The 11,687-nt window shown below is 33.5% G+C and overlaps 1 pseudogene across 1 annotated transcript; it reads left to right on the top strand.

Annotated features, from left to right (window-relative positions):
* The first annotated feature begins 10,204 nt into the window (after positions 1-10,204).
* On the top strand, positions 10,205-11,103 carry LOC149533926 (UDP-glycosyltransferase 86A2 pseudogene; annotated as a pseudogene). Its single transcript, XR_016356798.1, has 2 exons — positions 10,205-10,773; positions 10,897-11,103. The product of XR_016356798.1 is annotated as a UDP-glycosyltransferase 86A2 pseudogene (transcript).
* The last annotated feature ends 584 nt before the right edge of the window (positions 11,104-11,687 follow it).

Genomic DNA, 11,687 nt, shown 5'->3' with positions numbered 1-11,687 from the left:
GGGTCTTGGGGGATTCCCATAATCCCCTTTGGTTTCCATGGACCTCATTGTCAAGGTCTCTTCCCACTCTAGTATTTTGGTTTTCTCTAGTTAAGAAACCTCTAATTTTGGTAAGCTTTTTTTTGTTTCCTTTGCACAAAAGGTCTCTAGGGTTGGAATCTCTCCCCCCTCCAAGTAGAAGGGTTCTTTTATTATGAAGGGTAGTACCAAATTATGTTATGGATGATATCATTGATGAGCCCATTAATGATATCAAGCTCTCTCTAGTTTGGAGGTTCCTTCTTTTTAGACCTTCTATTGAACAACTTAGAAAGAGGGTCTCCTCTACTTGGTCTTTGAAAGGAAATGTCAAAATAAATGCTCTTGTCAATGGACTCTTTTCTCCTTTTTGATCAAGTAAGATCTCATAGTGTTTCTTATAGATAGTCCTTGGTCTCTAGGGTCCAACTCAAAAAATGTCAGTAATGTTCACAAGTGAATACCAAAGTTGGACCCAGTTGTAGATTTAGGTGTAATAGCTCCCATGTGGATTAGGCTTCTATGTCTTCTCCTAAAGTTATAGAAAAATGAGGTTTTTAGAGTAATTGCTAAGTCTTTTGGCTCCCTCTTGTTAATGGATAAAGTTAACAAATCTAAATCTCCCATTTTTTTCCTAGGATTTGTATCAGTATGATGGTGAACAAGGTTCTTTCCTCAAATCTTACTATTGACACAAAAATTAGGTCCTATGTTGAACCCTTGGTTTATAAAAATCAAAATTTATCCTTTAATAGATGAAAGGGATATGGATATATTGATTTGTCCTAGAAAAAGATACTAGATGTAATAGTCACCTCTCTCCAACCTACTTCTTTGTTGGGAGATGGAGGAGTTAGTTGTTCCTAGATTATTCATCACAAGGAGAGCTCATGTATTGAAGTAGTGTTACCTAGGCCCTCTTCCCTTGCGCTTGATCACAATCTGAGAATCATGATGGTGCCACCACTTCCTAGGAATAAGGGCTATCCAAAATATTTTTCAGAGATCAACATGGTTTCATGAAATGCCCTTTTGTGGAGTTCTAGTGTATGGTAGTCGACAAGAAACACTATGTGTGTGTGTGTGTGTGTGTGTGTGTGTGTGTGTGTGTGTGTGTGTGTGTGTGAAAGGACTAAAAAGTGTTAAAGAATGTAGGACAAGGAGTAGGGCTTAATTTAATAGTGGTTCCCACGAAAGGAAGTCCAAGGATTTTAGCACTTGTTAGTTATTCTATTAGTGTGAATGAGATTTGAGAACCTGTTAATGTTGAGGATTCATTTTGTTAGTAAAAAAATTATAGCAATTTATTCTATATATTTTAATGGTCAGATTCCTATCTTCGAACCTAAGGTGTCTAAAAAGTCACTTCAAGCAACATAACCTTAAGTGTGTGTTATAGGAATATGAGATGGACATATTTCTTATTCAAGAAATGATAATGGGAAGTGAAGGGCTAGAGAAGGCTTTGAAACATATTTGGGCAAGAGCCTCTTAGTTTCAAGGAATCCCCATGGTTCTTATGGAGGAATAGCTATAATGTGGAGTGCTAGTAAGATGTCATGTACTCTTTTATGGTTTTCTATTAATTGTGTCTCTTTGGCTTGTCATGATTTGGCTATGAAATAATCTTATAATGTGGTAAATGTCTATGCTCCTAATAACAAAGGTTAATGGAAATAACTCTAGGAGATCTTAGCTAATACTATGGGTAATGGTATGAACATAAAATGGATGTTGGTGGAAAACTTTAATATCCACCTACACCCCTCAAAGAAACTTGGTGGTACTAAATACTTTTTAGATAGTATGGCAAACTACAGAGTGTTTTTTCAGAATATAGGTCTCACGTATCTAGAGCTAATAGGGACAAACTTTATTGGGAATACTAGGAGACTAAGCAATGGCCTCATATAGGCTAGGCTAGATAGATTTACCCTCTTATCTAGTTAGACCAATTCAAATGACTTCTTGCTAGAAGATAAGAACTACACTTGATTGGATCACATTGTTAATCTCATATAATGGAGAGCATGCAAACATGTTACTAGTCCCTTTAGGCTTGAGAGCATGTGAATGTCAAGTCATAAGCTTCAGGATCTCATAGATGTTTGGTGGAATATGTTGACTACTACTTCTTGCTTGTTTAACCTAAGGAGGAAATTGGGTTTGATTAAAGAAAAAGTTAAAAAGTGGAATAAAGTCCCCTTTGGTAATATTTTTGAAACAAAAAAAGATCTGGAACAAAAGCTAGATATTGTCCAAAAAAACTTAGAAAATAATCATGAGGATAGGGATTTGAGTTTGCAGAAGCATTCCCTAAGGGATCATTGGTTTTCTCTATTAGCACAAGAAGAAACTTTTTGGAGAAAATAATATAGGGTTTAGTGGTTAAAAGAAGGTGACAAAAAAACTAGGCTATTCCATCATACCACTTTGAAACATAGAAGTAGAAATAGAATCATATATCTAACCTTAGCTAATGGGGATATAGTTATTGAAGAGGAAGATATCAACATAGAAGCTATTATTTACTTCCTTGAGAGAGGAAGTCAAAAGTCAATTGTGAATGACACTCATTAGCTATTAGGTTGTATCCCTTTACTGGTGTTTGAGGAGGATAATAAGGCTCTCATTAAATGGATTAATAGAAAAGAAGTGAAAATATAAACCTTCTCTTTCAAGGGTTAAAATATCATGTTCTGGATGGATTTTTCACCAACCTTCTTTCATGAATATTGAGGTATTGTAGAGGAGGATGTGTTTAAGGGAGCCTATCATTTGATTAGAACTCACTATATGGAAGAAAATACCGTAAACCTAACATTTATTTATTTAGTGCCTACAACATTATACCCAACCATTATGAATGCCTTTAGGCTGATAAGTCTATCTAATATTGTTTAGAAGATCAATGTTAAATTTATGGTTAATACAGTGAAACCTATCTTGGATAAGCTTGTCTCAAAAAATAAAAAAGGCTTTGTGGAAGGGATAATATTATGGATGTGGTTATAACTACTCATGAATTTTTACACTCCATGAATGCTAATAAAAAAGATACTATGGCCCTCAAGATGGATATATCTAAAGAATATGATAGCCTGATGAAATGGGTATTTTAGGAATAGGTTCTCACTGGATTTATTTTTAGATAAAGGTTTATCAAAACACTAATGAGTTGTGTCACTATAACTTAATATATAGTATTAATTAATGGAGCTCCATTGAGTTTCTTCTCTATTGGTACTAGGCTAAGACAAGGGGGGCCCTTGTCTCCATATCTTTTCATACTGGTGGATAAAACTCTAGGAAGAAACTTAAATAGGCTATGTTTGGTTAATCTTATAAATGTAGTAAAGGTGGTAGCAAGACTCCCTCCTTCTAACTATCAAAAATTTGTGGATGATATTGTTCTCTTTGGTGCTACTCTGGTCAATGAGGAAATATCCTCATAAACACTTCTCTCATTTTATGTCTCTTTATCCGAACAACACATAAATTTTCAAAAGAAAAAGATTTTCTTTTTCAATACGAAACATTAAGTTAATCTTAGAATATCAGCAGCGCTCGAATGTAACATTGCTAATTTTATTGATGTTTATCTTGGTCTCCTGTTCTCTCTCCTAAAACTACCACATCAATTCTTGAATGAGATTTTAGAGAAATTTAAAAAAAAAAAAAAGACTGTTGGAAAGAGAAATATTGTAGTTAGGGAGGTAAATTTATTTTGCGCAAAGCTTTCTTATAAAGTATTTTAATTTATTTTATGTCTTTCTCCCTCATGATAGATAAAGTTGTTGATGTGCTTGTTGGCATCCAAAATAATTTTCTCTAGTCAAGAGCTGAAAAAAAGACGAAAATGGCATTAGTCAGGTAGAATTAAGTCTGTAAACCAAAAGGGGAAGGCAGTGTCTAGGAATAAAAAGTAGACAAGGAATGGATAAAGATTTTCTTTACAAGGTCAGGTCATCGGTTTTAGAAGGAACTGTGGAATGGACTATAGAATTATAAGAGCCAAATATTTTTCATATGGTATTCCTAGCCTCTTGTAAGGTAAGAACAATATAGTGGGAAGCTAATCTCTATGGAAGAATGTCATAGAAATTAAAGGCACTATAAGTAAAGGTCATAGAATGTTGATTAGAAATAGTAGAAAAGCTCTCTTCTAGGAAGAGATTTGGAATTTAGAAGACCAATTAAAGGCGACCCATTCTAGTTAATGCTTAGTTCAATGGATTTCATTTGCTATTGGAAGTAAGGTGTAGAATTACTTAGAATGGGTTAATGGTGAACTAATATGGGTACACTTGACCCAGATCTAGAAAAGTCATAAGGATTCCTATAGAATTGGTAATATTAGAAGGAAAAATGTTAGCTCCCTTAGGGACATACTACCAAATTTGAGTTTTTTTCACCTAATGGAGGATGAAAAATAGGTTTGGAGGCAGAACTGCAATGATTTCTTCTCTATCAGCTCAATCTACACTTCTAATATTACCTCAAGATGTAAAGATAAGTTCTAGAGTGGACCCTGGACTCCAAATCTCCCCCCAAAGACCAATTTCTTTTGGTGGGCAGTTGCTCATGTGAAATTTTTTTACTCTAGATAATCTTTAAAAATAGAGGGTTCCAATTTTATAATAGATCTATTTTATGTGAAAAAGGCACTAATTCAATTAAGCATTTGTTCATGTATTGTTCTAACACTGGTAATTTATGGAGACTAGTTCTGCATAAACTTTTGTTTAATCTAGTGGTGTAGGGGTCCATAAAAGAGCTTATCTTGCTATGGAGTTGTTCTCTTTTCCATAATTTTTTCTCTAAGAATCTGTGGAGGTTGGATCTTGCTAAAATGGCCTAGTGTATTTGGAAAGAAAGAAACAACATAACCTTTTAAGAAGAAACAAAAGATTTCAATTCTACATTTTATATTATAAAAATAATAATAAGAGAAAATATAAATAATGTGACCTTTCCTAAAGTTCTATCTTTCTTTTGTCACCTTGACATGGAAATCAAATAGAACTTGAATATTAACCAGAGTCCAATTAACATAAATTGGCAAATCATATGGAAGAGGAAATAGTGTAGATGGAAAACTCCAAAAGTAGGTTGGTTGAAGTATAATGTGGATTGATGTTCAATGGGAAACCTATGATAGTAGGTGTTTGGGGCTTGATCAGAGACTGTAGAGGGAATCTAATTATGGGATTTTGTAATAATCTAGGAAAAAGAACTCCAATAATTATGTAGAGTGAATATCTATGTGGTATGGCATCACAATGTTACAAACTTACAAGGTAAAAAATATAGTTATGGAGGGAGACTCTAAACTGATCATAGACATATTAAAGAACAAATACAAATGCCTCTAGAACCTATAGAGTTTGATTTCATACTATAGAAGAAGAATGCTCTTGTTTAATAAGGTAATAAATCATGACACCTTAAGAGAAGGAAATTGCGTTGTGGATTTTTTGGCTACCTAGGGTCTAGCTTATGATGACTTCTATCATTTTAGTGCCTTCTACTGCACATGAGAATTGGAAGATATTATTAATAATGAAAGAGTGAGAAATCAAGAAACTTGGTTTAAGATAAAAGGAAGGGGTACTCCCTAAGGAAACATATATTCTAATGATATTTTAAAAGTTCCTAATAAATAGACTATATCAGATATGCACAAAAATAAAAGAGAAAAGGGGCTAAGTGTAAAGCATAAATTAGGAAGGAAATTTTTTTTAAAAATTGTACTAAACCCTTCTTATTTGTATTTTAGTGGAGCTCTAGTAAAAGGAAAGACAAAAAAATTGTACTAAACCCTTCTTATTTTTATTTTAATGGAGCTTTGGTAAAAGGAAAGACAACATTGATTGAGGAGATGATTAATATTGCAGGGAAAACGTGACCATATTAAGTAATGATGACAATAAAAGTTAGTATTAATGTTGAAGTCAAGAAAATTAGCCTGAACAATGTGAAGTACCTTTCTTAAATAATTAAGTATGAGCCCAGTTCATATCTTAGTTACAAATGTTCCATCATTAGCTGGAAAGTTGCTAAATTAGTCAATAGGTGTACCTCAAGAAAGAAGAGAAGATCTAGTGGGGATGAGATATGAATAAGTGTCATTTTAATTATTAGCATTCCCTTCATATCATTTATTGGCAATTCTTTTCTCTCTGTAAAAAAATATATAAACTATGTTAAGTGTCTTTGCTTGAGAGTGAAGCTTATCACGCTGAGAAAAACCCTAGACTCAAGTATTGTGAGGACTGATCTTGACTTGGAGAATGGTAACCAAGTTTTTGACAAAGAGTACATTATGGGTGGCCCTTCGAAATGGGTAGAGTTGAGGAGTTGTAGGGAATTAATACAAAATTAAGAAATTAAGAACTATTTTTCAAAAAGTGGGGTTCGATGATTATATCTGTTATGGGTGGCCATAACACTCTACTAACCTCAAAATTTGCCAACTCTTGGCACAAAGGCCAAGTGAATATTGGGAGTGTGAAGTTTTTGGTTACTCTAGAACTTATTGGAAAACCTACCAGTATAGCTTGTGAAGGTGTCATAATGGAAAGGAAGGGCTTGATCAACTACAACAAGTTTACCTTTGAAGGTTTCTTACGACCTACCATAGATACCATTTCCCTCTATTGAATATGTTAAGGCATTATGAGATGATTCATGTTCTCTTTTTTATTTACTCTTCTCTAATTAATAACATTGCTAATAGGGATAATTCACCCATACATGAAGGTCTTTTTAACATCTTGTATCAGCATATTTATTCCCACCATCCTAGGTTGGGTACATTTCTGGCTGGGAATGCTAGCCCTCCCCATAACCCTATGTCCTCTATAGTTATTGAAGAAATCCAAATTGAAGAAGATCCCTAGAAAGCCCCTCTATTTACTCAAAAAGTGAGCCGCATTCATAAAAATTCTAGGGTTCCTAAGGAAAAAGTTAAAACTATGGAGGAGTCACTTTTGTTGGAAACCCCTACTAAGTGCAAGAATGTATTGGATAAGTCCAGCCTTGTAGGAACCTCCAAAAAGAATAGAATGGTGGACAAAATTATAGAGGGGGATAAGCATGGCTCCAATGGAAACTCGAAAGGTGATAGAGATATGAAACCTAAAGCCTAGTCGAGCTTTGGGGAGAGAAGGCTTGCTAGGTTGAGAAAAAAGAGAGGAAAGAACTATAAGGAAGAAAGCAAGGGTGAAACACTAAAAATTCAAAATGAAGATGTTAATTAATACACTAAATTAGAGGAAACTCCATAAAAAATGGGTAACAATTCTATAGAAGATGAGCAATATGAAGCAAAAGATGTTGAAGAGATTGAAGATAAGGAACAAGAATCCCACAAGGCTCATATTAAGGTTGACCTAGAAATTCTAGAGGAGGTCTAGCTACCCAAGTTCTTAGAGGAAAAGGACAATAAAGAAAAGGATAACCCTAGGACTATGCAGAAATGGATAAATATTATGGAAGAGGACCTCAATGCTATGATTTTAGACCTTTCGGATAAGGTCGATATCCTCAATAAGTAGTATGCTGGAGCTATTATGGTATTGACCTTAGGGTGGTGGTTTCCTCTATCTACAAGGTCCAGAAACAAATGATGAGGAACACAGTGTTTGGCACCATTATTGGAGAAAACAAACTCAAAAAAAGTGGTCTACTGAAGGATGAAAAGTGCAAGGATGTGAAGAGCTTGAAGGATATCGCCAGTTGGGTGAAGGACAGTAAGTTTTTGGTGGAAGTCAGGGAAAATGTTAAGTAGGCTTAGTTATTTTCTGTGCTTTAGTTTTTTGGTTCCTTTTTTAGCTAAGTACTTATCTTTTCCTTGATTTTAAACTTTGTGGTTGTGCTCTTGCTTATAATTTTGAGACACAGTTTTAAAACTTATATGTATGTGGTAAATCCTCACTCTTGTTGGGGTGGGAAAACCTTTTCAAACTTACTTGGATACTATAGTTTAAGAAATGGTGTTAGTAAAGTTAAAATGAATATTGTTAATACTATGCAAACTAGATGATTTTTTATTATTATTTTGTTCTTGTATGACTCAAGCTATTTAAGCTATGAATTTCTCTTTCTACTACTTGGTTGTAGTGGCCCAAAGAAATAAAAGATGTATATTAATATTGTTTCCTAGATTTAGAACCCTTATCCTAATGATTATGCCCCTAACAACCATGTCTAAGACTTTGACGTAAATGGACCTAATTGAGAATGATCTTCCATTAATACTCTTTGATTAAACTAGCAAATTTATCCTTAATGATTATCAGGAACTCAACGTACCTAGGCTTTTAAGATAATAAGCACGTAACATGCAAAGTCCTACAATGCCACACTATTTCAAAACATGTATGAGTACCTAGGCTTTCAAGATAATAGGCACGTAACATGCAAAGTCCTACCATGCCTTACTATTTCAAAATATGTACGGGTACCTAATACGCACGTAACATGCAAAGTCCTACCATGCCACACTATTTTCAAAATATGTACAGCTACCAACTATTGTGTGTGGTAGTAGAGTTCGATATGGTTTGGTATTATATTGGCGATTCTCCCTTTACAAACAATGCATGTGCCGTCTATTTTCTTCAAAGGGGACCACCGACAATTGGATTATCTGGTTCTCTTTTCAATTACGGCCATGATGTTAATTAGCTGTGTTATGTTCGTTCATGCATAAGACCTTTAAAAATGTTTATATGGCCGAATTGGCTCAACAAATTATTGAAGTCAACAAACGTTTTTAACCTTGGGCTTGCAATACGAGACCTTTATCTGAATTCACCAGCCGACACATGGATGTAATATAATCCAGAAAATATTGTAATCCTTCCGCAGCGCCGCCTTCTGATTTGACCGTATTGGACTGTGTGGACACCTCCTGCGACTATATGCATAGATATATAACACTATGAACCAAATGTGTTTGACAAGTTCTGAATTAAAAAATTGCGTATTTCCTTAGAAAATATATCTGCACAATTTTCTTACTAACAGAACTTTATTTTTCAACTTTTACTTTTTTTGAACTTGTAATGCGAATTCTTAGATTTGTTAAATTATAAATTATAAAAATAAGATATTTTAGAATGCATCTATTTTATTTTGGTTGTTTTAATTTAATTTTTTAATATGTCTAGTTAACTAATTTATTTTGAAATTAGTGAGAGAGTTACAATACTAAATAGTTGTGCACTCACGTTGTTTAAATTTTAAATTTTAGATATAGAAATTTATAAATTATTATAAAATTAAATTAATTTGTTTGTAATGTTTAGAGGAACAATATTTATAGTCATTATAGATTACTTCTTTCATCTATTGAAAATTTTGTTTGTAATCTTTGTATAAAATTCAAGTATGTATATCTATATATTGGTCTATCTTTGAAAGTAAGACTGAGTCATAGTATCACTAGATATCTACTTAAAGATGTTCCAATAATCATGTACTACAACTCTTTTAAATAATTCATCAATAGTCATATCCAAATGTTCAAATAACCAGTCAAACAATTTATCACAAATATAAATAAACAACTAATATATATAATTTGTTAGAGTAATGACTAACAATGTGACACATTGGCAAATCAAGTTTGAGTTGTCGGCAGCAAGAGTTAAGAGTTCAGTTTGATTGTAGTTGTGTCTGAGAGTTCCAATTTGAACAAATGACTAACTGTAAATTTATCTCTTAGTTCCAGATAGTTGTCAAGAGTAGTCCACTTGTCTATTTTAATGTGCATGTTGTCAATCTATTTGAAGTCATTTAAAAATGTTGATGAATCAATCTATTGTAAAAATAATTGTATAAATAGACTTCTACCATTCAATAAAAATTGAACTACTACTTTTTGCTTTCTCTATTTTTCTTTTAATATATTCTCAACTGAATAGTATTATTAATGTATAATATATATGTATTACTATACTTTTACTCAACGTTTTAAATTTCTAGAATTGACAATAGGAAAAAAACCCACCCAAAAAAGAAAGTGTATCCAACTGAAACATTAAGTGTTCTTCTGCGATTCATAAATAATATAATAATAACAGAGATGCAGTATGAATGACAATAATAACTACCAACTAAGCAAAAAGTAATGCGACAGAAATCACGACTAGAAAAATTTGCCTCGTGCCTGACATTTGGTGTAATTCTTCTTGTAGGAGACTGTATGCATGATGGCCAGGGCAACCTATACCTGAAATATATAGAAATTTGAGCCACTTATCGTGGTAAGGTAGAAGGTTAATTTTAGTGCATCCCTTCGCTGAAATCGTCCAGCTGTCCTGATGCAATCACGGGGCTCGGTCATGGCAGGACACGCTCTTCTGATCCCCCTTCCTTACCAGGGCCACATCAATCCCATCATGCAGCTTGCCTGGAAGCTCGTCTCCGATGGCGTCCTCGTTACATTCCTCAACACCGATTTCACTCACAACCGAATAATGCAAGCCAGGTATGGCATGGCATCCGAATGATATCACTTCCTGATGGATTGGATCCAGATGATCAACGCACCAACATTCCAATTGTGTTGGAAGCATTAGAAAAAAGCATGGCGCCATCGGTCATTAAAAGGCTCGTCCAGGAAATTAACGAGAGGGAAGAAGAGGTATTATTTGGCTGATACTTCTGAGCTTTTGATGGTGACGTGGGTATAGGAGAGGCATATGTGGTGGTTCAGTTTAATTGGATTAGTGACATAGTGGACAGGTATAAGTTTCATAGTTAGAAGGATATTATTGCAATATTTTTGTTTGATGAGAGGCGCTTGATATTCACATCATAGGTGTGTTTTCTGTTTGTTTTTTTGGTAAACATTCTGTTTGGTTGCAGGAATACAAATATGGGAATAGGAATAATTATTCTGGAATAGAAAATGGGGATACATATTCCTATTCTTGTTTGGTTCAGTCAGAATTCGATGTGGAATTTACAGACTCAAAAATTTATGTCTTCTAAAATAAATAAAAATGGAATAGGAATAGTCTTTCAATTCCACCTATGTAGGTGGAATAGAAAATGCTCATTTTTGGATCAAAATTTGAATACATATTCCTATTTGCAATTCCAATTTGGTGCAGGCAAATAAATAATTTGAAATTTAAAAAAAATCCATATACCTATTCCATAGACCCTAAAATTGAAGTGACTAACTAAAGAATACATTTATGAGCCATTCCAAGTAATTTTAAATCATCAATAGCTCTAAGTACATTTAAATCATTGGGAAAAGAAAATCATAAACTAGCTTAGATATCTTTATACATCTATCTAAAACATGCCAAGAGATATCAAGCTTGAGGCACCTATTTCAATAAATAGTTATTGAGAACATCTCGAGCTTGATATCTCTCAGTTTGTTTTAGATATATGTATAAAGATATCTGAGCTAGTAACATCTACAATGCAACATGTAAAACTGAAATCTATTAAAATTTTAATCTAAAATATTCTTTTTAAAGCTTGATGCCTATCATATCCATTATTTTATGGATATTGAAATATAGTTCCATATTCCTCTACATTTATTCCATGCATGAATCAGTTCCATCTCTCTACATGTATTTGGTGGTTTAAAGGCCATTGATGTAGTATGATTGATAATATTTCTTTAATCCATCTTC

This window comes from Cupressus sempervirens, chromosome 10 (assembly GCF_028749045.1).
Source record: "Cupressus sempervirens isolate cs-2001-9-10 chromosome 10, ASM2874904v1, whole genome shotgun sequence".
Lineage (NCBI taxonomy): Eukaryota > Viridiplantae > Streptophyta > Pinopsida > Cupressales > Cupressaceae > Cupressus > Cupressus sempervirens.
The sequence above is the reverse complement of the archived record's forward strand: the minus strand, read 5'-3'. Positions and strand labels throughout refer to the sequence as shown.